Here is a 24,702-nt window from a genome sequence, read left to right on the forward strand (position 1 = left end):
GACATCTTAGTTGACGTTTACCAGAGTGTACCATAGATAGTGATAAACACGAGACATCTTACCAGATTGTACCGTAGATAGTGATAACACGAGACATCTTAGTTAACGCTTACCAGAGTGTACCGTAGATAGTGGTAAACACGAGACATCTTACCAGAGTGTACCGTAGGTAGTGATAAACACGAGACATCTTGGTTAACGGGTACCAGAGTGTACCGTAGATAGTGATAAACACGAGACAACTTACCAGAGTGTACCGTAGATAGTGATAAACACAAGACATCTTAGTTAACGTTTACCAGAGTGTACCGTAGATAGTGATGAACACGAGACATCTTCCCAGAGTGTACCGTAGGTAGTGATAAACACGAGACGTCTTGGTTAACGTTTACCAGAGTGTACCGTAGATAGTGATGAACACGAGACATCTTACCAGAGTGTATCGTAGATAGTGATAAACACGAGACATCTTACTAGAGTGTACCGCAGATAGTGATAAACACCAGACATCTTAGTTGACGTTTACCAGAGTGTACCGTAGATAGTGATAAACACAAGACATCTTAGTTAACGTTTACCAGAGTGTACCGTAGATAGTGATGAACACGAGACATCTTCCCAGAGTGTACCGTAGGTAGTGATAAACACGAGACATCTTGGTTAACGTTTCCCAGAGTGTACCGTAGATAGTGATAAACACGAGCCATCTTACCAGAGTGTACCGTAGATAGTGATAAACACAAGACATCTTAGTTAACGTTTACCAGAGTGTACCGTAGATAGTGATGAACACGAGACATCTTCCCAGAGTGTACCGTAGGTAGTGATAAACACGAGACATCTTGGTTAACGTTTCCCAGAGTGTACCGTAGATAGTGATAAACACGAGACATCCTACCAGAGTGTACCGTAGATAGTGATATACACGAGACATCTTACCAGAGTGTACCGTAGATTGTGATAACACCAGACATCTTAGTTAACGCTTACCAGAGTGTACCGTAGATAGTGGTAAACACGAGACATCTTACCAGAGTGTACCGTAGGTAGTGATAAACACGAGACGTCTTGGTTAACGTTTACCAGAGTGTACCGTAGATAGTGATGAACACGAGACATCTTACCAGAGTGTATCGTAGATAGTGATAAACACGAGACATCTTGGTTAACGTTTACCAGAGTGTACCGTAGATAGTGATGAACACGAGACATCTTACCAGAGTGTATCGTAGATAGTGATAAACACGAGACATCTTACCAGATAAACACGAGACATCTTAGTTAACGCTTACTAGAGTGTACCGTAGATAGTGATAAACACGAGACATCTTACCAGATTGTACCGTAGATAGTGATAACACGAGACATCTTACAAGAGTGTACCATAGATAGTGATAAACACGAGACATCCTACCAGAGTGTACCGTAGATAGTGATATACACGAGACATCTTACCAGAGTGTACCGTAGATAGAGATAAACACGAGACATCTTACCAGAGTGTACCGCAGATAGTGATAAACACGAGGCATCTTACCAGAGTGTACCGTAGATAGTGATAAACACAAGACATCTTAGTTAACGTTTACCAGAGTGTACCGTAGATAGTGATGAACACGAGACATCTTACCAGAGTGTACCGTAGATAGTGATAAACACGAGACATCTTGGTTAACGTTTACCAGAGTGTACCGTAGATAGTGATAAACACGAGACATCTTAGTTAACCGTAGATAGTGATAAACTCGAGACATCTTAGTTAACGTTTACCAGAGTGTACCGTAGATAGTGATAAACACAAGACATCTTAGTTAACGTTTACCAGAGTGTACCGTAGATAGTGATCAACAAGAGACAATTTATCTGGAGATGAATAGTGTTTATTTGATAAGTAAACTTTCTAATAAAAGTGCGCCCGTAATGTTTTAGGAAGCAATCATCCGGCACATTCGTTTACCATTATAAGGCTGTAACAACTTGGCTGGGAGCCACATTGTTGTTCCAGTCAGGATATATATATGTACTCATTTTCTAGTTTTCTAGATACAACTGGCAGCGCAGCAGTGGTATATACATGTAATCCTGTCAATAGAAGACATTATATGTTACTGTAAGTTATGGCAGCGCTGCAGTGCTATATACATGTAATCCTGTCAATAGAAGACATTATATGTTACTGTAAGTTATGGCAGCGCTGCAGTGGTATATACATGTAATCCTGTCAATAGAAGACATTATATGTTACTGTAAGTTATGGCAGCGCTGCAGTGGTATATACATGTAATCCTGTCAATAGAAGACATTATATGTTACTGTAAGTTATGGCAGCGCTGCAGTGGTATATACATGTAATCCTGTCAATAGAAGACATTATATGTTACTGTAAGTTATGGCAGCGCTGCAGTGGTATATACATGTAATCCTGTCAATAGAAGACATTATATGTTACTGTAAGTTATGGCAGCGCTGCAGTGGTATATACATGTAATCCTGTCAATAGAAGACATTATATGTTACTGTAAGTTATGGCAGCGCTGCAGTGGTATATACATGTAATCCTGTCAATAGAAGACATTATATGTTACTGTAAGTTATGGCAGCGCTGCAGTGGTATATACATGTAATCCTGTCAATAGAAGACATTATATGTTACTGTAAGTTATGGCAGCGCTGCAGTGGTATATACATGTAATCCTGTCAATAGAAGACATTATATGTTACTGTAAGTTATGGCAGCGCTGCAGTGGTATATACATGTAATCCTGTCAATAGAAGACATTATATGTTACTGTAAGTTATGGCAGCGCTGCAGTGGTATATACATGTAATCCTGTCAATAGAAGACATTATATGTTACAGTAAGTTATGGCGGTGCTGCAGTAATATATACATGTAATCCTGTCAATAAAAGACATTATATGTTACTGTAAGTTATGCAGCCATCCCCACACGTTGTGTGTTTAAATATATTTTCAATTTTCTGAAGGATACTTCTTTTTCACTGTACATCAGTCTGGGTTTACTCCGGGTGACTCTGCCGTAAACCATGTACTTTATATAGCAAATGATATTGGAAAAACAATAAGTAATGGTAAAGAAATTCGAGTAGTGTTTTGTGATGTAAGCAAAGCTTTCATCAGGGTTTGGCATACGTTTTTTTATATAGATTGAAATAAGCATAAATAAATATCTGGAAATGTTATCAAATGGACAGTTATTTGAAAATAGAAAGCAACATGTATTATTTCTCATATACATGAATGATAATGTTATTAATCTAAGGTGTACTACCAAACGTTTTACTGACGACACTTCTCTTTACGTAATAGTTGATGATCCAAATGAAGCTAGAAATATTATGAATAACGATTTAAATACTATTCAACAATGGGCAAATAAATGGTTGGTATCATTCAATCCCAATAAATGGTTGGTATCATTCAATCCCAATAAATGGTTGGTATTATTCAATCCAAATAAATGGTTGGTATCATTCAATCCAAATAAATGGTTGGTATCATTCAATCCAAATAAAAGGTTGGTATCATTCAATCCAAATAAAACCCAACGTTTATGAAACAACATTTCAATCGGTTAATCATCATGTTACAATAACGTAATCACATTTACGTGTTACGCAGCACAAAGTAAATAATATTTTACCACTTCAGCTTTTAGCATGATTGACCATCTAATTGTTCGTTGTCATCATGGACTTTTTACAAACTATACCAACTTTGTTTTTACTTGCTCATTTTAACGCGATCTAGTGTACATTTAATGGAAATGAATTAAACGCGAGTTCTTTAAAAGCGTTGAAGGGATGATGGTAAATAAGTGGCATTGATATGAACAAGTTATCTTATGAAATACGGCTATGTAATACACATCATAACACAACCGTGGACTAACACAGCTGTCTTTGCTAGATTTCATATATGAATAGTGACTTGTAGATTTTCTGATAATATAAACTACAGTATGTGATAAAAAAATCTTAACACTTGTGTCAACATAATACGAAATGTATTAAACTCGTTCAATAATTTGATATGCCACTTGGCTAAATGCTCGTGTTATATGCAATTATTGAACCCGTTTGATACATTCAGTAGTCCATTGAAAGTATTGCTAGATCATCTTTTTATTGCAATAGTTCAATACTTGCGTATGCCTCTTGCCTCTAACAGTTACATTGGCACACGTCTAAGATTCGATCATACACATTTCTCTTGTCTGTGAAAAGATAAACAATGACATGTAAGACCAAAAGATTTCACCGAATACCTTCCACGGATGTGGTGTCCTTTTGAAGCGGAGACCATGTTCTCTTGAATACAAAGTGCTCAACACTGAAAGACAGGTTTATATTGGGCGCATACATTTCGCATGTAAATGCTCCTGTGGGAAACATTTTCACGTTGGAGGCAAGGTTTAAATTCCAACCACTCAAATGAGGCTTTCCGTACCACTTTTTCGATCACCACATTGACAACACACGATACACGTCAATAGCATTTTCAAGTTGGTCAGTCATTGTCCCTTTTTTCTTCGATTTATCTTTCTGTCCTGTAACTTGTTCGTCCAATTTAGGTTCCTCTGGCCACAAATACTTTAGAAGTCTTGCTCTATTTACCAGTGTTTTCTTATTTGACACCTTATACGTTCCCATGTCATGCACTGCTTCAATTGTTTATGACCCTGCCGATGTAGGATCAAGTTCTGCTTCCTTTCTGGTGGCATTTCTTGAGCTATGTAGCAGTAAGTTGTCACCAACTTTGAATACTGCTTTTTAACTTTTTTTTGTCATGATAAAAAATTTGTTTTCGTTGTGATTATTTGATATTCTGAGCTGCCATTTTTCTCGCTTTGTATGAATTCTTGACTTTTGAGATTATGTTGGGACTGCTGGTACTTGCTGCCGTACACCAAAGAGAAAGGATCTATCCTCGTTGGCACGTGCTCTGATTCTCTTTGTTCTGATTTTCATTAACAAGTGTTGACAGTGATACCCACAGAGTTCTGTTGAATCTTTCGGTTATTCCCCCAGTCTGTGGGTGAAATGTAGATGCTATTATGTGGTCTTTGCCAAACACTTTAAAAAATGTACCCGGGACGTTTTTTCATGATAGAAAACGTTTCCGATTTCCGATTGGTGGAGAGTCTGCGACAATTTTCCTTATTTTTTATAATCAGCACCTCATTTGACAAAATAAAGACATAAACTGTCGGTGGTGCCGTGCTATACACAACTTTAGTATACCCTATACTCACCTTCTGTTTATACTGAGATGGGCTCCATATTCCACGTGCACGTTACGAATGGTGTTAGGTACATATTCCTTCCTGTTAACTACTCTCAAAAGTTTGCCTTTCACCTTTTCGAATAACTTTTGATCTTCGCCTTACAAACAGAACGTTCTGCATTTTTAATTTCGTATTTTCGTTTCAGACTTCCTCATCTTTTTAGGATATTTTCCCGTCTTCAGATATACTCTTATTTCCTTCGTCGTGAATTCCATTTGTTCTATGTTTAATCTAAGACCTTGATACATGTATAGAGCGCCAAAAAAACAATACGCATGCTTTATTGCATTCTGGCATGTTTTTTTTAAACAATCACATAATTTATTACTAAGTGCCGCATTGTCAAACCATGGGATTTTTTTTTATTTCATCATAGATCCGACGATGTACAGATTATTTAAAATCTGAACCCACTCGCTTAAAATCTTTATTTTAAACACTACACAAAATTCACTTCCATAATATGACCCTTTCTTGTATCATGGTTTAAAGAAATCCTTTGCAAATTCGTTACCATGTTCTATCTTTTTCGGGGGGAGGGGTTGTGTGTGAGGGTGTGTGAGGTTGTATGTGTAACCCGAACAATATACCGGTATTTAGACATAACTTCCAAACATTTGGATTTGGACAGCTCCCTGGATCTTCCTGGTATAAAACTAAGCATTCTGGGCGAGAATTCGTGTTTTTACATACGTTGTATCTTACTGGACCAGATTATAGGTACAATTTCAAATTTACATAATGTTACAACAAAGTAATTCCGTTGAAATCTGACCCGAAATTTTCAGTTTTCTATGGATTCCCGGGTAAGATTTCTACGTGAAATTTGGACCCCGGGTAGGTTTTCTACGCGGGTCACTTTTTCATGTTACATCGGCTCTACCTCTGTATGGTCCAGTGTACCAGTGTACCAGTGTACCATTGTACCAGTGTACCAGTGTACCAGTGTACCAGTGTTTGTCTCGGTATTTCCATGTTTTACTCGGTACAATGAACTACCTGTTGTGACTCAGTATTACCTGTGTTTGACTCAGTGCTACCTGTTGTGACTCAGTATTACCTGTTGTGACTCTGTGTTACCTGTGTTTGACTCAGTACTACCTGTTGGTGTGACTAAGTATTACCTGTTGTGACTCAGTGTTACCTGTGTTTGACTCAATACTACCTGTTGTGACCCAGTATTACCTGTTGTGACTCAGTATTACCTGTGTTTGACTCAGTACTAGCTGTTGTGACTCAGTATTACCTGTTGTGACTCAGTACTACCTGTGTTGACTCAGTACTACCTGTTGTGACTCAGTATTACCTGTTGTGACTCAGTATTACCTGTGTTTGACTCAGTAATACCTGTTGTGATTCAGTACTACCTGTTGTGACTCAGTACTACCTGTGTTTGACTCATTACTACCTGTTGTGACTCAGTATTACCTGTGTTTGACTCAGTATTACCTGTTGTGACTCAGTACTACCTGTGTTTGACTCAGTACTACCTGTTGTGAATCAGTATTACCTGTGTTTGACTCAGTACAACCTGTTGTGACTCAGTACTACCTGTTGTGACTCAGTATTACCTGTGTTTGACTCAGTACTACCTGTTGTGACTCAGTATTACCTGTTGTGACTCAGTATTACCTGTGTTTGACTCAGTACTACCTGTTGTGACTCAGTATTACCTGTTGTGACTCAGTATTACCTGTGTTTGACTCAGTACTACCTGTTGTGACTCAGTATTACCTGTTGTGACTCAGTATTACCTGTGTTTGACTCAGTACTACCTGTTGTGACTCAGTATTACCTGTTGTGACTCAGTATTACCTGTGTTTGACTCAGTACTACCTGTTGTGACTCAGTATTACCTGTTGTGACTCAGTATTACCTGTGTTTGACTCAGTACTACCTGTTGTGACTCAGTATTACCTGTTGTGACTCAGTATTACCTGTGTTTGACTCAGTACTACCTGTTGTGACTCAGTATTACCTGTTGTGACTCAGTATTACCTGTGTTTGACTCAGTACTACCTGTTGTGACTCAGTATTACCTGTTGTGACTCAGTATTACCTGTGTTTGACTCAGTACTACCTGTTGTGACTCAGTATTACCTGTTGTGACTCAGTATTACCTGTGTTTGACTCAGTACTACCTGTTGTGACTCAGTATTACCTGTTGTGACTCAGTATTACCTGTGTTTGACTCAGTACTACCTGTTGTGACTCAGTATTACCTGTTGTGACTCAGTATTACCTGTGTTTGACTCAGTACTACCTGTTGTGACTCAGTATTACCTGTTGTGACTCAGTATTACCTGTGTTTGACTCAGTACTACCTGTTGTGACTCAGTATTACCTGTTGTGACTCAGTATTACCTGTGTTTGACTCAGTACTACCTGTTGTGACTCAGTATTACCTGTTGTGACTCAGTATTACCTGTGTTTGACTCAGTACTACCTGTTGTGACTCAGTATTACCTGTTGTGACTCAGTATTACCTGTGTTTGACTCAGTACTACCTGTTGTGACTCAGTATTACCTGTTGTGACTCAGTATTACCTGTGTTTGACTCAGTACTACCTGTTGTGACTCAGTATTACCTGTTGTGACTCAGTATTACCTGTGTTTGACTCAGTACTACCTGTTGTGACTCAGTATTACCTGTTGTGACTCAGTATTACCTGTGTTTGACTCAGTACTACCTGTTGTGACTCAGTATTACCTGTTGTGACTCAGTATTACCTGTGTTTGACTCAGTACTACCTGTTGTGACTCAGTATTACCTGTTGTGACTCAGTATTACCTGTGTTTGACTCAGTACTACCTGTTGTGACTCAGTATTACCTGTTGTGACTCAGTATTACCTGTGTTTGACTCAGTACTACCTGTTGTGACTCAGTATTACCTGTTGTGACTCAGTATTACCTGTGTTTGACTCAGTACTACCTGTTGTGACTCAGTATTACCTGTTGTGACTCAGTATTACCTGTGTTTGACTCAGTACTACCTGTTGTGACTCAGTATTACCTGTTGTGACTCAGTATTACCTGTGTTTGACTCAGTACTACCTGTTGTGACTCAGTATTACCTGTTGTGACTCAGTATTACCTGTGTTTGACTCAGTACTACCTGTTGTGACTCAGTATTACCTGTTGTGACTCAGTATTACCTGTGTTTGACTCAGTACTACCTGTTGTGACTCAGTATTACCTGTTGTGACTCAGTATTACCTGTGTTTGACTCAGTACTACCTGTTGTGACTCAGTATTACCTGTTGTGACTCAGTATTACCTGTGTTTGACTCAGTACTACCTGTTGTGACTCAGTATTACCTGTTGTGACTCAGTATTACCTGTGTTTGACTCAGTACTACCTGTTGTGACTCAGTATTACCTGTTGTGACTCAGTATTACCTGTGTTTGACTCAGTACTACCTGTTGTGACTCAGTATTACCTGTTGTGACTCAGTATTACCTGTGTTTGACTCAGTACTACCTGTTGTGACTCAGTATTACCTGTTGTGACTCAGTATTACCTGTGTTTGACTCAGTACTACCTGTTGTGACTCAGTATTACCTGTTGTGACTCAGTATTACCTGTGTTTGACTCAGTACTACCTGTTGTGACTCAGTATTACCTGTTGTGACTCAGTATTACCTGTGTTTGACTCAGTACTACCTGTTGTGACTCAGTATTACCTGTTGTGACTCAGTATTACCTGTGTTTGACTCAGTACTACCTGTTGTGACTCAGTATTACCTGTTGTGACTCAGTATTACCTGTGTTTGACTCAGTACTACCTGTTGTGACTCAGTATTACCTGTTGTGACTCAGTATTACCTGTGTTTGACTCAGTACTACCTGTTGTGACTCAGTATTACCTGTTGTGACTCAGTATTACCTGTGTTTGACTCAGTACTACCTGTTGTGACTCAGTATTACCTGTTGTGACTCAGTATTACCTGTGTTTGACTCAGTACTACCTGTTGTGACTCAGTATTACCTGTTGTGACTCAGTATTACCTGTGTTTGACTCAGTACTACCTGTTGTGACTCAGTATTACCTGTTGTGACTCAGTATTACCTGTGTTTGACTCAGTACTACCTGTTGTGACTCAGTATTACCTGTTGTGACTCAGTATTACCTGTGTTTGACTCAGTACTACCTGTTGTGACTCAGTATTACCTGTTGTGACTCAGTATTACCTGTGTTTGACTCAGTACTACCTGTTGTGACTCAGTATTACCTGTTGTGACTCAGTATTACCTGTGTTTGACTCAGTACTACCTGTTGTGACTCAGTATTACCTGTTGTGACTCAGTATTACCTGTGTTTGACTCAGTACTACCTGTTGTGACTCAGTATTACCTGTTGTGACTCAGTATTACCTGTGTTTGACTCAGTACTACCTGTTGTGACTCAGTATTACCTGTTGTGACTCAGTATTACCTGTGTTTGACTCAGTACTACCTGTTGTGACTCAGTATTACCTGTTGTGACTCAGTATTACCTGTGTTTGACTCAGTACTACCTGTTGTGACTCAGTATTACCTGTTGTGACTCAGTATTACCTGTGTTTGACTCAGTACTACCTGTTGTGACTCAGTATTACCTGTTGTGACTCAGTATTACCTGTGTTTGACTCAGTACTACCTGTTGTGACTCAGTATTACCTGTTGTGACTCAGTATTACCTGTGTTTGACTCAGTACTACCTGTTGTGACTCAGTATTACCTGTTGTGACTCAGTATTACCTGTGTTTGACTCAGTACTACCTGTTGTGACTCAGTATTACCTGTTGTGACTCAGTATTACCTGTGTTTGACTCAGTACTACCTGTTGTGACTCAGTATTACCTGTTGTGACTCAGTATTACCTGTGTTTGACTCAGTACTACCTGTTGTGACTCAGTATTACCTGTTGTGACTCAGTATTACCTGTGTTTGACTCAGTACTACCTGTTGTGACTCAGTATTACCTGTTGTGACTCAGTATTACCTGTGTTTGACTCAGTACTACCTGTTGTGACTCAGTATTACCTGTTGTGACTCAGTATTACCTGTGTTTGACTCAGTACTACCTGTTGTGACTCAGTATTACCTGTTGTGACTCAGTATTACCTGTGTTTGACTCAGTACTACCTGTTGTGACTCAGTATTACCTGTTGTGACTCAGTATTACCTGTGTTTGACTCAGTACTACCTGTTGTGACTCAGTATTACCTGTTGTGACTCAGTATTACCTGTGTTTGACTCAGTACTACCTGTTGTGACTCAGTATTACCTGTTGTGACTCAGTATTACCTGTGTTTGACTCAGTACTACCTGTTGTGACTCAGTATTACCTGTTGTGACTCAGTATTACCTGTGTTTGACTCAGTACTACCTGTTGTGACTCAGTATTACCTGTTGTGACTCAGTATTACCTGTGTTTGACTCAGTACTACCTGTTGTGACTCAGTATTACCTGTTGTGACTCAGTATTACCTGTGTTTGACTCAGTACTACCTGTTGTGACTCAGTATTACCTGTTGTGACTCAGTATTACCTGTGTTTGACTCAGTACTACCTGTTGTGACTCAGTACTACCTGTTGTGACTCAGTGTTACCTGTGTTTGACTCAGTATTACCTGTTGTGACTCAGTATTACCTGTGTTTGACTCAGAACTACCTGTTGTGACTCAGAACTACCTGTTGTGACTCAGTATTACCTGTGTTTGACTCAGTATTACCTGTTGTGACTCAGTATTACCTGTGTTTAACTCAGAACTACCTGTTGTGACTCAGTACTACCTCTGTTTGACTCAGTACTACCTGTTGTGACTCAGTATTACCTGTGTTTGACTCTGTACTTCCTCTTTTGACTCTGTTTCATCTGTGTTTGACATGATACTACCTGTTTTGACTCAGTTTTACTTGTGTTTGACTCGGTACTACCTGTTTTGTCTTAATATAATAACCTGTCTTGACTCATTACTATCGGAGAGTGACCAGTTTTTCAATATCTTACTTAATATTACAAAGGGTTTGACTCGCATTTAAACCTGTATTTTAAAAACTCACTAGACGAAGTATTGCCCTTCGTACGCGAACAAATCAATCAATACGTTAATGAATATTTCATTAATTAGATGAAATTAGCTGATGGCTCTTACCGCACTTTAATGTCCAATTCTAATTGATTTTGAAAAAAATTGGTAGAAACCGATTAATGATTATTGCATTAGTATGTGATTAAAGTAACTGTTAGCTTCTCTAACCCTAACCCTGGCCTATTGCCGATGTTTGGCCTGGTTTTGCTATCTATTGCCTTGCAGTATTACTAAAACAGATACCGAAAAACATCATCGCTGCTGACGTCAAAATGAGTGGACACCTGACAACAATTGAATTACAATGAGGTACCTACATCCCTAATTATTTCACTGCCGCTGTACGTTACATGTATAATCAAGGCAAATCCCCGGGTAAAGCTATCAGAAACAAATAAAAAAGTGGTTTGGAACAAAAGTACATTAAATTTTTGTAGGTGAACAAATGTCAGAGGAAGACAGCATGTACTATGACCTTAAATTAGATAAAAAAAAAAAAGAGAGCTCAAATTGGGGTTTTACTGATAGATTATATGATAACAGTCTCACTCTATTTAATTAACCCTATATATGTCAGCATAATGACGAAATATAGAAACTTATGTCGATAGACAAAGAAAAACAGAATACAATCTAACACGAATCCCCGTTTGGGAGAAGGGTTCCGCGGGGACTTGTAAACCCTAACATATTGGGGAATCCATGTTCAGCAGAGGCTTTTGTTATTCTCATAGGTGTACTCCATCACCAAACCGACGTCCTACTTATACACAACCACACAGTGATACATGTTAATTGTCTGTCCTACTTATACACAACCACACAGTGATACATGGTAATTGTCTGTCCTACTTATACACAACCACACAGTGATACATGTTAATTGTCGATCTACTTATATCACAACCACACAGTGATACATGTTAATTGTCGGTCCTACTTATATCACAACCACACAGTGATACATGTTAATTGTCGGTCCTACTTATATCACAACCACACAGTGATACATGTTAATTGTCGGTCCTACTTATATCACAACCACACAGTGATACATGTTAATTGTCGGTCCTACTTATATCACAACCACACAGTGATACATGTTAATTGTCGGTCCTACTTATATCACAACCACACAGTGATACATGTTAATTGTCGGTCCTACTTATATCACAACCACACAGTGATACATGTTAATTGTCGGTCCTACTTATATCACAACCACACAGTGATACATGTTAATTGTCGGTCCTACTTATATCACAACCACACAGTGATACATGTTAATTGTCGGTCCTACTTATATCACAACCACACAGTGATACATGTTAATTGTCGGTCCTACTTATATCACAACCACACAGTGATACATGTTAATTGTCGGTCCTACTTATATCACAACCACACAGTGATACATGTTAATTGTCGGTCCTACTTATATCACAACCACACAGTGATACATGTTAATTGTCGGTCCTACTTATATCACAACCACACAGTGATACATGTTAATTGTCGGTCCTACTTATATCACAACCACACAGTGATACATGTTAATTGTCGGTCCTACTTATATCACAACCACACAGTGATACATGTTAATTGTCGGTCCTACTTATATCACAACCACACAGTGATACATGTTAATTGTCGGTCCTACTTATATCACAACCACACAGTGATACATGTTAATTGTCGGTCCTACTTATATCACAACCACACAGTGATACATGTTAATTGTCGGTCCTACTTATATCACAACCACACAGTGATACATGTTAATTGTCGGTCCTACTTATATCACAACCACACAGTGATACATGTTAATTGTCGGTCCTACTTATATCACAACCACACAGTGATACATGTTAATTGTCGGTCCTACTTATATCACAACCACACAGTGATACATGTTAATTGTCGGTCCTACTTATATCACAACCACACAGTGATACATGTTAATTGTCGGTCCTACTTATATCACAACCACACAGTGATACATGTTAATTGTCGGTCCTACTTATATCACAACCACACAGTGATACATGTTAATTGTCGGTCCTACTTATATCACAACCACACAGTGATACATGTTAATTGTCGGTCCTACTTATATCACAACCACACAGTGATACATGTTAATTGTCGGTCCTACTTATATCACAACCACACAGTGATACATGTTAATTGTCGGTCCTACTTATATCACAACCACACAGTGATACATGTTAATTGTCGGTCCTACTTATATCACAACCACACAGTGATACATGTTAATTGTCGGTCCTACTTATATCACAACCACACAGTGATACATGTTAATTGTCGGTCCTACTTATATCACAACCACACAGTGATACATGTTAATTGTCGGTCCTACTTATATCACAACCACACAGTGATACATGTTAATTGTCGGTCCTACTTATATCACAACCACACAGTGATACATGTTAATTGTCGGTCCTACTTATATCACAACCACACAGTGATACATGTTAATTGTCGGTCCTACTTATATCACAACCACACAGTGATACATGTTAATTGTCGGTCCTACTTATATCACAACCACACAGTGATACATGTTAATTGTCGGTCCTACTTATATCACAACCACACAGTGATACATGTTAATTGTCGGTCCTACTTATATCACAACCACACAGTGATACATGTTAATTGTCGGTCCTACTTATATCACAACCACACAGTGATACATGTTAATTGTTGGTCCTACTTATATCACAACCACACAGTGATACATGTTAATTGTCGGTCCTACTTATATCACAACCACACAGTGATACATGTTAATTGTCGGTCCTACTTATATCACAACCACACAGTGATACATGTTAATTGTCGGTCCTACTTATATCACAACCACACAGTGATGCATGTTAATTGTCGGTCCTACTTATATCACAATCACACAGTGATAAATGTTAATTGTCGATCTACTTATATCACAACCACATAGTGATACATGTTAATTGTCGGTCCTACTTACATAACAACCACACAGTGATACATGTTAATTGTCGGTACTACTTATTTCACAACCACACAGTGATACATGTTAATTGTCGGTCCTACTTATTTCACAACCACACAGTGATACATGTTAATTGTCGATCCTACTTACATCACAACCACACAGTGATACATGTTAATTGTCGATCTACTTATATCACAACCACACAGTGATACATGTTAATTGTCGGTCCTACATATATCACAACCACACAGTGATACATGTTAATTGTTGGTCCTACTTATATCACAACCACACAGTGAAACATGCTTATTGTCGTTGGTTAACGAGTAGGTGTCCACTTCAGTGATGTTCTGCGTTCATCTCGTCGTCAGTCCTCGGCAGAACTCGTCTACCAGCTCTTGGGTGAAGTGTAGATTTTCTCTCAATATAAAATGTTCCTTGTCTCTTCTGGTGTTTAATAAAGCAAAGACTTCACACTCAAGAAGTTAAAATAGAAAAAAATATTCATGTCTTGAGCATAACCTCAATGTGTCCATCAGTAAACAATTAGATATGGAAATCATTTTAATGGGTGTTTGTCATTGGTTGTTGTTGCAATGTTTCCTCTGTTGACAAACAAGAACCCAGTGCTTTATATTGTTGGTTACTGATGTGGCTGGAACGACTGCTTTCTTTCTGCTCTTGTTAACTGCTTCTTACATTGGAATGGTGCTGTAGGCTTGTTTTGTTTTGCACCTCAACTAAATAGAAAATGACAATTTAAAACATTCATATCTAAAAACCTGTTATTGTTTCAGAAAATAAAAAACTGATTGTTATAATATTTATTTTTTTCGTCACTATTATGTCTTAATTACATCTGCCGTAATTTTAATAAAAATGAAACAAGTAAAATCTCGTTTTCAAAATAAAAAAATAAATCGCAGTTCTGTGTTTTCTAGTTATCTTCGTAATTAGAACCGATCGATTTTTCTGGATAATTGTCATATCAAAACCACTTGTTATTTTAAGTTCCAACTTTTGTTTAATGCGTATGAGATACACAAGTGAATCAAATACAAGAAAATTAATTCATCGACTCACTAATTGATTAATTGTGTCATTTTAAAAATGGGAAAAACTTTCAATATTTGTATGATACTGAGCTCTGACAGAACAATTCTATTCTTCAAATTCTCGGTCTCTCTGTTGTGTATTGGTGACGTGAGAAATATTCAAAGTGAGGCGGAATTACGTTGACCTTTTGGGGTCACATTATTGTTCGTGTCAGGGTCAGTCGGGGTCATCGACGTCATTAGCAATCGCCATCCGGGCTTCGTATACTGTCGCATATTATTTTGATTGACCAATCAAATGTCGTGTTACATCCCAAATGAATTAGAATTAACCTTTCCTCGTTCACTTTTTATGTGTAAACTTCAGACATGCCATACAATTTGTGTATCTTATAAAGTCAATGCATCACCAATAAATAATCAGTCGATCAGTAGAAGGGGAATGTTCTTTACAAGACATCGGCACTTAACAGGCTTACAAACAGACAAAAGCAGATGAGTTTAATCACCTTCCTGAATTTGACAAGAAACTTTTACTTTCTCGTAGCAGAATCTGTTTTTATAATAAAGTGACTACTACATCTACCCTTCAAAAGTGTCCAAAGGTCACATTTCGAGAGTTAGAAAACATCACAAGGTTACGATTATGTCATGTTGGATGATAATGGGTGACACGGTCCTTTCAATGTTGTTTGTTAAATGCCTAATATCAAAGTTTGTAGTGTTGCCTATACCGGCAACTAACTGGTATGGTGCTGAACTGATGTACAGCCAAAGACACACACGAGTATCACCTTATAAATGCCCAGATGGTGATACAGAACGGTCGTCTGCTGTGAAACCTGACCTTGTGATCGAGCTTTAGTTCCCTATGTTCTCAACAAAACACGTTGAATAAGTGGGCGAGAGGAAACCCCAGTGTTCTCTTGATAATTTACTTTTGATTTTTAGATTTGGTTTTATCTTTTAGCTGTTCAACCTGATAGCAATAAACGACATAACTCGACCTTCTGCTTTGTATCATTAATGACTTACGGGACAAAAACAATCTTACCGGTTGACAAAGTTTTACATTGCAATTAACTTTTTCTTAATAAACCACCAATTCTTCACAATTCTTAACAAACCACCAATTCTTCACAATATTTAACAAACTACCAGTTCTTAACAATTCTTCACAAACCCCCTTCTTCACAATTGTTAACAAACCACCAATTCTTAATAATTCTTAACAAACTTCTAATTCTTAACAATTCTTCACAAACTGCCAATTCTTAACAATTCTTCACAAACTGCCAATTCTTAACAAACTTCCAATTCTTAACAAACTGTCAATTCTTAACAAACTGCCAATTCTTAACAAACTGCCAATTCTTAACAAACTGTCAATTCTTAACAAACTGTCAATTCTTAACAAACTGTCAATTCTTCACAAACTGTCAATTCTTAACAAACTGCCAATTCTAAACAAGCTGCCAATTCTTAACAAACTGTCAATTCTTAACAAACTGCCAATTCTTAACAAATTGTCAATTCTTAACAAACTGCAAATTCTTAACAAACTGCCAATTCTTAACAAACTTCCAATTCATCACAAACTGTCAATTCTTAACAAACTGCAAATTCTTAACAAACTGCCAATTCTTAACAAACTGCCAATTCTTAACAAACTTCCAATTCATCACAAACTGTCAATTCTTAACAAACTGCCAATTCTTAACAAACTGCCAATTCTTAACAAACTGCCAATTCTTAACAAACTGCCAATTCTTAACAAACTGCCAATTCTTAACAAACTGCCAATTCTTAACAAACTGCCAATTCTTAACAAACTGCCAATTCTTAACAAACTGCCAATTCTTAACAAACTGCCAATTCTTAACAAACTGCCAATTCTTAACAAACTGCCAATTCTTAACAAACTGCCAATTCTTAACAAACTGCCAATTCTTCACAAACTGTCAATTCTTAACAAACTGTCAATTCTTAACAAACTGCCAATTCTTAACAAACTGCCAATTCTTAACAAACTGCCAATTCTTCACAAACTGCCAATTCTTAACAAACTGTCAATTCTTAACAAACTGCCAATTCTTAACAAACTGCCAATTCTTAACAAACTGCCAATTCTTCACAAACTGTCAATTCTTAACAAACTGTCAATTCTTAACAAACTGCCAATTCTTAACAAACTGCCAATTCTTAACAAACTGCCAATTCTTAACAAACTGCCAATTCTTAACAAACTGCCAATTCTTAACAAACTTCCAATTCATCACAAACTGTCAATTCTTAACAAACTGTCAATTCTTAACAAACTGTCAATTCTTAACAAACTGCCAATTCTTAACAAACTGTCAATTCTTAACAAACTGTCAATTCTTCACAAACTGACAATTCTTCACAAACTTACAATTCTTCACAAACTTACAATTCTTCACAAACTTACAATGCTTCACAAACTTACAATTCTTCACAAACTTACAATTCTTCACGAACTTACAATTCTTCACAAAACCTACAATGCTTCACAAACTTACAATGCTTCACAAACTTACAATGCTTCACAAACTTACAATTCTTCACAAACTTACAATGCTTCATACAATGCTTCACAAACTTACAATTCTTCACAAACTTACAATTCTTCATAAACTTACAATTCTTCACAAACTTACAATTCTTCACAAACTTACAATTCTTAACAAACTGTCAATTCTTAACAAACTGTCAATTCTTAACAGACTGTCAATTCTTAACAAACTGTTAATTCTTAACATACTGTCAATTCTTCACAAACTTACAATGCTTCACAAACTTACAATTCTTCTCAAATTACCAATTCTTCAAAAACTACTCATTTTTGATCAATATACCCATTCTGAGCAAAATAACCTAGGCTGAAAAACTAAACCATATTTTGTTCAAATTATCAGTTCAAAACTAACTACATTTAATTATTAATCTCCGGGTACTCCGACTTTCCTCCAGTACCACAATCTGGTACGTCTTTTAATGGCCATAGCTGTCGTTAGGACGTAAAACACACACACACACACAAACTCTTAACAACTGGCAATTACACGTGTTAATTCGTTGAATATACTAAATACCTCTCTAAATCCAGAATGCCTGAAACCTGAGATTCACTATTCAGTTATCTTACTCGGCCTAAATGAGCGGGAGCCTATCGAACTACAAGAACACCTCGCCTCGACACAATCTGTGTTTGAAGTAACCTCGCCTCGACACAATCTGTGTTTGAAGTAACCTCGCCTCGACACAATCTGTGTTCGAAGTAACCTCGCCCCGACACAATATGTGTTCGAAGTAACCTCACCTCGACATAATCTGTGTTTGAAGTAACCTCACCTCGACATAATCTGTGTTTGAAATAACCTCGCCTCGACACAATCTGCGTTCGAAGTTACCTCGCCTCGACACAATCTGTGCTTGAAGCAACCTCGCCTCGACACAATCTGTTTTTGAAGTAACCTCGCACTGGACACAATCTGTGTTCGAAAAGTAACCTAATCTCGACACAATCTGTGTTCGAAATAACCTCGCCTCGACACAATCTGTGTTTGAAGTAACCTCGCCTCGACACAACCTGCGTTTGAAGTAACCGCACCTAGACACAATCTGTGTTTGAAGTAACCTTGCGTCGACAAAATCTGCGTTTGAAGTAACTTCACCTAGACAATATCTGTGTTTGAAATAACCTCGCCTCGACACAATCTGTGTTTGAAGTAACCTCGCCTCGACACAATCTGCGTTCGAAGTAACCTCGCCTCGACACAATCTGTGCTTGAAGTTACCTCGCCTGGACACAATCTGTGTTCGAAGTAACCTCGCCTCGACACAATATGTGCTTGAAGTTACCTCGCCTCGACACAATCTGAGTTCGAAGTAACCTCGCCTCGACACAATCTGTGTTTGAAGTATCCTCGCCTCGACACAACCTGCGTTTGAAGTAACCGCACCTAGACACAATCTGTGTTTGAAGTAAACTTGCGTCGACAAAATCTGCGTTTGAAGTAACTTCACCTAGACAATATCTGTTTTTGAAATAACCTCGCCTCGACACAATCTGTGTTTGAAGAAACCTCGCCTCGACACAACCTGCGTTTGAAGTAACCGCCCCTAGACACAATCTGTGTTTGAAGTAACCTTGCGTCGACAAAATCTGCGTTTGAAGTAACTTCACCTCGACAATATCTGTGTTTGAAATAACCTCGCCTCGGCACAATCTGTGTTTGAAGTAACCTCGCCTCGACACAATCTGCGTTTGAAGTAACCGCACCTAGACACAATCTGTGTCTGAAGTTATCTCACCTCGACACAATCTGTGCTTGAAGTTACCTCGCCTCGACACAATCTGTGTTCGAAGTAACCTCGCCTCGACACAATCTGTGCTTGAAGTTACCTCGCCTCGACACAATCTGCGTTCGAGGTAACCTCGCCTCGACACAATCTGCGTTCGAAGTAACCTCGCCTCGACACAATCTGTGCTTGAAGCTACCTCGCCTCTACACAATCTGCGTTTGACGTAATCGCACCTCGACACAATCTGTGTTCGAAGTAACCTCGCCTCGACACAATCTGCGTTTGAAGTTATCTCACCTCGACACAATCTGCGTTTGAAGTAACCGCACCTAGACACAATCTGTGTCTGAAGTTATCTCACCTCGACACAATCTGTGCTTGAAGTTACCTCGCCTCGACACAATCTGTGCTTGAAGTTACCTCGCCTCGACACAATCTGTGCTTGAAGTAACCCCGCCTCGACACAATCTGTGCTTGAAGTTACCTCGCCTCGACACAATCAGTATTCAACGCAACATCGCCTAGATAAAATTTAATATCTGACTGTTGTGACACCCCCTCGATACAATTAACTAATATCACCGAAGTAGCCTCGTCTCGATAAAGATGAATTTATTCCTGCAGACATATCGCCTATGAGACAATTCAGCCATGAATCTATTTTCTTTGTCTCGGAACAATGTTTTGATCACTCTTTCATGTTCGTACAGGGTCTATATACATGACGAAGTTAACCTAAATTGAATTAAGGTGAAAGGATGATGAATGAGGCAAGTTTCCGTTCATGACATTAAAATGTATAAACTACTTTTTAATGCAATATTTGGAACCTTCATTACCCATTTTCTCCCATCCTATATCTGTAATTACAGGGTGACCCGGAACACCTACGAACAGCCGGCTATCAGATCACTAGACCAAATGGCAAAAACAATGTTATAATTTAAAATATGTGACATGAGAATTCAGTTTGGTCGCTATATTAGTTTGACAACAAGGATAACGTTTTATCTCAATAGAACATCGTAATTATATGAAATACCATTTGATGTAAAATCTTAAATACGTCTGTCTAACATACGTGCTGTTATGCATCAAAACAAACATGTATGATAAAGCATCGAGAAGACGTATGTGTGTGATTCTTCATCTACACAAACATATGTGTGATTCTTCATCGAAACAAACATGTGTGTGAGTCTGCATCGAAACAGAAATGTGTGTGATTCTGCATCGAAACAGAAATGTGTGTGATTCTGCATCGAAACAAACAATGTGTGTGATTCTGCATCGAAACAAACCTGTGTGTGAGTCTGCTTCAAAACAAACCTGTGTGTGAGTCTACTTCAAAACAAACAGATTCTGAATAAAAACAATAATTTTTGTGATTTTGTATGGGATGAAACATGTATGTTAGTCTGTATCGAAAAAAACATCTATGTCATTCTGTATCAAAACAAACATGTGTGTGATTCTGCATCAAGGCAAACGCGTCTGTGATTCTGCAACAATCCAAACATCTGTTTGATTCTGCATCAAAGCAAACAGGTCTGTGATTCTGTATCGAAACAAACCTGTGTGTGATTCTGCATCAAGGCAAACGTGTCTGTGATTCTACATCAAAACAAACACATGTATTATTCTGCATCAAAACGAACATGTGTGTGATTCTGCATCAAGGCAAACGCGTCTGTGATTCTGCATCAATTCAAACATCTGTTTGATTCTGCATCAAAGCAAACAGGTCAGTGATTCTGTATCGAAACAAACCTGTGTGTGATTCAGCATCAAGGCAAACGTGTCTGTGATTCTAAATCAAAACAAACACGTGTGTGATTCTGCATCAACCAAACGCGTCTGTGATTCTGCATCAAAACAAACAAGTGTGTAATTCTGCATCATAGCAAACGTGTCTGTGATTTTGCATCAAACAAACACATGTGTAGTTCTGATTCAAAACAAACAAGTGTGTGATTCTGCATCAAAGCAAACGTGTCTGTGATTCTTCATTAAAACAAACACCTATACTATTCTGCATCAAAACAAACGAGTCTGTGATTCTGCATCAAAACAAACAAGTGTGTGATTCTGCATCAAAGCAAACGTGTCTGTAATTCTGCATCAAAACAAAAACATGTGCAGTTCTGCATCAAAACAAAAACATGTGCAATTATGCATCAAAACAAACCTGTGGCTGATTCTGCTTTGAAACAAACGTGTATGTGATTCTGCATCAAAACAACCATGTCTGTGATTCTGCATCAAAACAAAAACATGTGTAGTTCTGCATCAAAACAAAAGCATGTGTAGTTCTGCATCAAAACAAACATGCGTGTGATTCCGCATCGAAACAAACATGTGACTGATTCTGCTTTGAAACAAACGTGTCTGTGATTCTGCATCAAAACAAACATGCGTGTGATTCTGCATCAAAACAAACCTGTATGTGATTTTGCATCGAGACAAACATCTGTGTGATTCTGCATTGAGTAAATATCTGTGTGATTCTGCATCGAGCGAACATGTGTATGATTATTCATTAAAACAAACATATATGTGATTATGTATCGAAAAAAACGTGTGTGTGATTATGTATCGAATCAACCTGTGTCTGATTCTGCATCAAACAAACTTGTATGTGATTTTGCATCGAAACAAACATGTGACTGATTCTGCATCGAGCAAATATCTGTGTGATTCTGCATCGGAACAATATTGTGTGGGATTCTGCATCAATACAAACATGTGTGTGATTCTGCATCGAAACAAACATCTGCGTGATTCTGCATCGAGCAAATATCTGCGTGATTCTGCATCGAGCAAACCTGTGTGTGATTCTGCATCAAACAAACATGTGTGTCATTCTGCATCAAACAAACATGTCTGTGATTCTGCATCAGAACAAACACATGCTTGGTCCTGCAACAAAACAAATATGCATGTGATTCTGCATCGAAACAAACATGTGACTGATTCTGCATCGAAACAAACATCCGCGTGATTCTGCATCGAGCAATTATCTGTGTGATTCTGCATCGAGCGAACATGCATGTGATTCTGCATCGAAACAAACATGTGACTGATTCTGCATTGAAACAAACATGTGTGTGAATCTGCATCGAAACAAACATGTGTGTGATTCTGCTTCGAAACAAAATTGTGTGTGATTCTGCATCGAAACAACAATGTGTGTGATTCTGAATCAAAACAAATCTTTTTGTGATTCTGCATCGAAACAAACATCTGTGTGATTCTGCATTGAGCAAATATCTGTGTGATTCTGCATCCAGCAAACATGTGTGTGAGTCTTCATTTAAACAAATGAACGTGTTGGTGATTATGAATCGAATCAAATCTGTGTGTGATTCTGCATCAAAACAAGCATGTCTGTGATCCTGCATCAAAACAAACACAGGTGTGGTTCTGCATCAAAACAAACATATGTGTGATTCTGTATCGAAAAGAACGTGTTGGTGATTATGAATCGAATCAAACCTGTGTGTGATTCTGCATCAAAACAAGCATGTCTGTGATTCTGCATCAAAACAAACATGTCTGTGATTCTGCATCAAAACAAACACATGTTTGGTTCTGCATTTAAACAAACATGTATGTGATTTTGCATTGAAAGAAAATGTGTACGAGTCTGCATCGAAACAAACATGTTTGTGATTCTGTCTCCAAACAAAATTGTGAGCGAGACCGCATCAAAACAAACCTGTGTGTGATTCTTCATCAAAACAAACAGATTCTGTATACAAACAATCATGTATGTAATTCTGCATCGAAACAAACATGTGTGTGATTCTGCTTCGAAACAAAATGTGTATGATTCTGCATCAAAACAAACGTGTATGTGATTCTGCTTCGAAACAACATATTCTGTATATAAACAATCATGAACGTGATTCTACATCGAAACAAAAATGTGTGTGATTCTTCATCGAAACAAACATGTGTGTGATTCTACATCGAAACCAACAATGTGTGTGATTGTTTATGCATCGAAACACACCTGTGTGTGATTCTGCATCAAAACAAACATATGTGTGATTCTGCTTCGAAACAAAATGTGTGTGATTCTGCATCATAACAAACGTGTCTGTGGTTCTGCATCAAAACAAACGTGTCTGTGATTCTGCATCCTGTTCCTGCGCATGCGTGACCACGTAACATCCTTTCATCGAGCACGGTAATTTTCCCCTTATTTTCGTCCATTTCTACCCCACATAACCATTCACACTTTCCCCCTATACAATGTACCTGCTACATACTATTCTTCCATTTTAAGTTAAGATTCGCTTCCCTTAATATCTAGATACCATATTCCCAATCTCTTCTCGAGGCCCCAAAACCAAATTGAATTCCCGCCATCTCTCACACCCATTCTGATCAACTTCCGGTTTTTCTATCAAAAAACCCGAAGCTTCTTTTCCATCTCCTCCTGCCTATAGGATTTCTAGTACAGGTGAGACACATGCACTGTGATACACAACACAATGAAGTTCACACCATTTATTTTAGACATAGCTCTCCTAGCCTTCTGTGTGACACACACACAACCACACTACCTGGCACTATTCCCATCCCTTCTGACAAGACTGAAACATAAGACAAGCAAACCCAGCTGCACATACCTTTTCATCCTCCTTCTTTTCATATTGTCAGTTACAGAATTAAACCCCGGTCCGAGAACCCCTAGATACCCCTTCGGTACCTGTGGCAAGGCAGTCACATGGAAATCCATTGCCATACGCTGTGATATCCTCCTCACCAATAAAACAAAACAACAAGACTGCCACTAGCTACAACAAATTTACTAAATCAATACGCATAGCCACCATTACCTTCCAATCCATTTCCAACAAAAAACCCGACCTCGACCAAATAATACACTCGTTCAAACCTGAAATCATAATAGGAACAGAAACAT

Source organism: Mizuhopecten yessoensis, unplaced genomic scaffold (genome assembly GCF_002113885.1).
Source record: "Mizuhopecten yessoensis strain PY_sf001 unplaced genomic scaffold, ASM211388v2 scaffold2423, whole genome shotgun sequence".
Taxonomy (NCBI): Eukaryota; Metazoa; Mollusca; class Bivalvia; order Pectinida; family Pectinidae; genus Mizuhopecten; species Mizuhopecten yessoensis.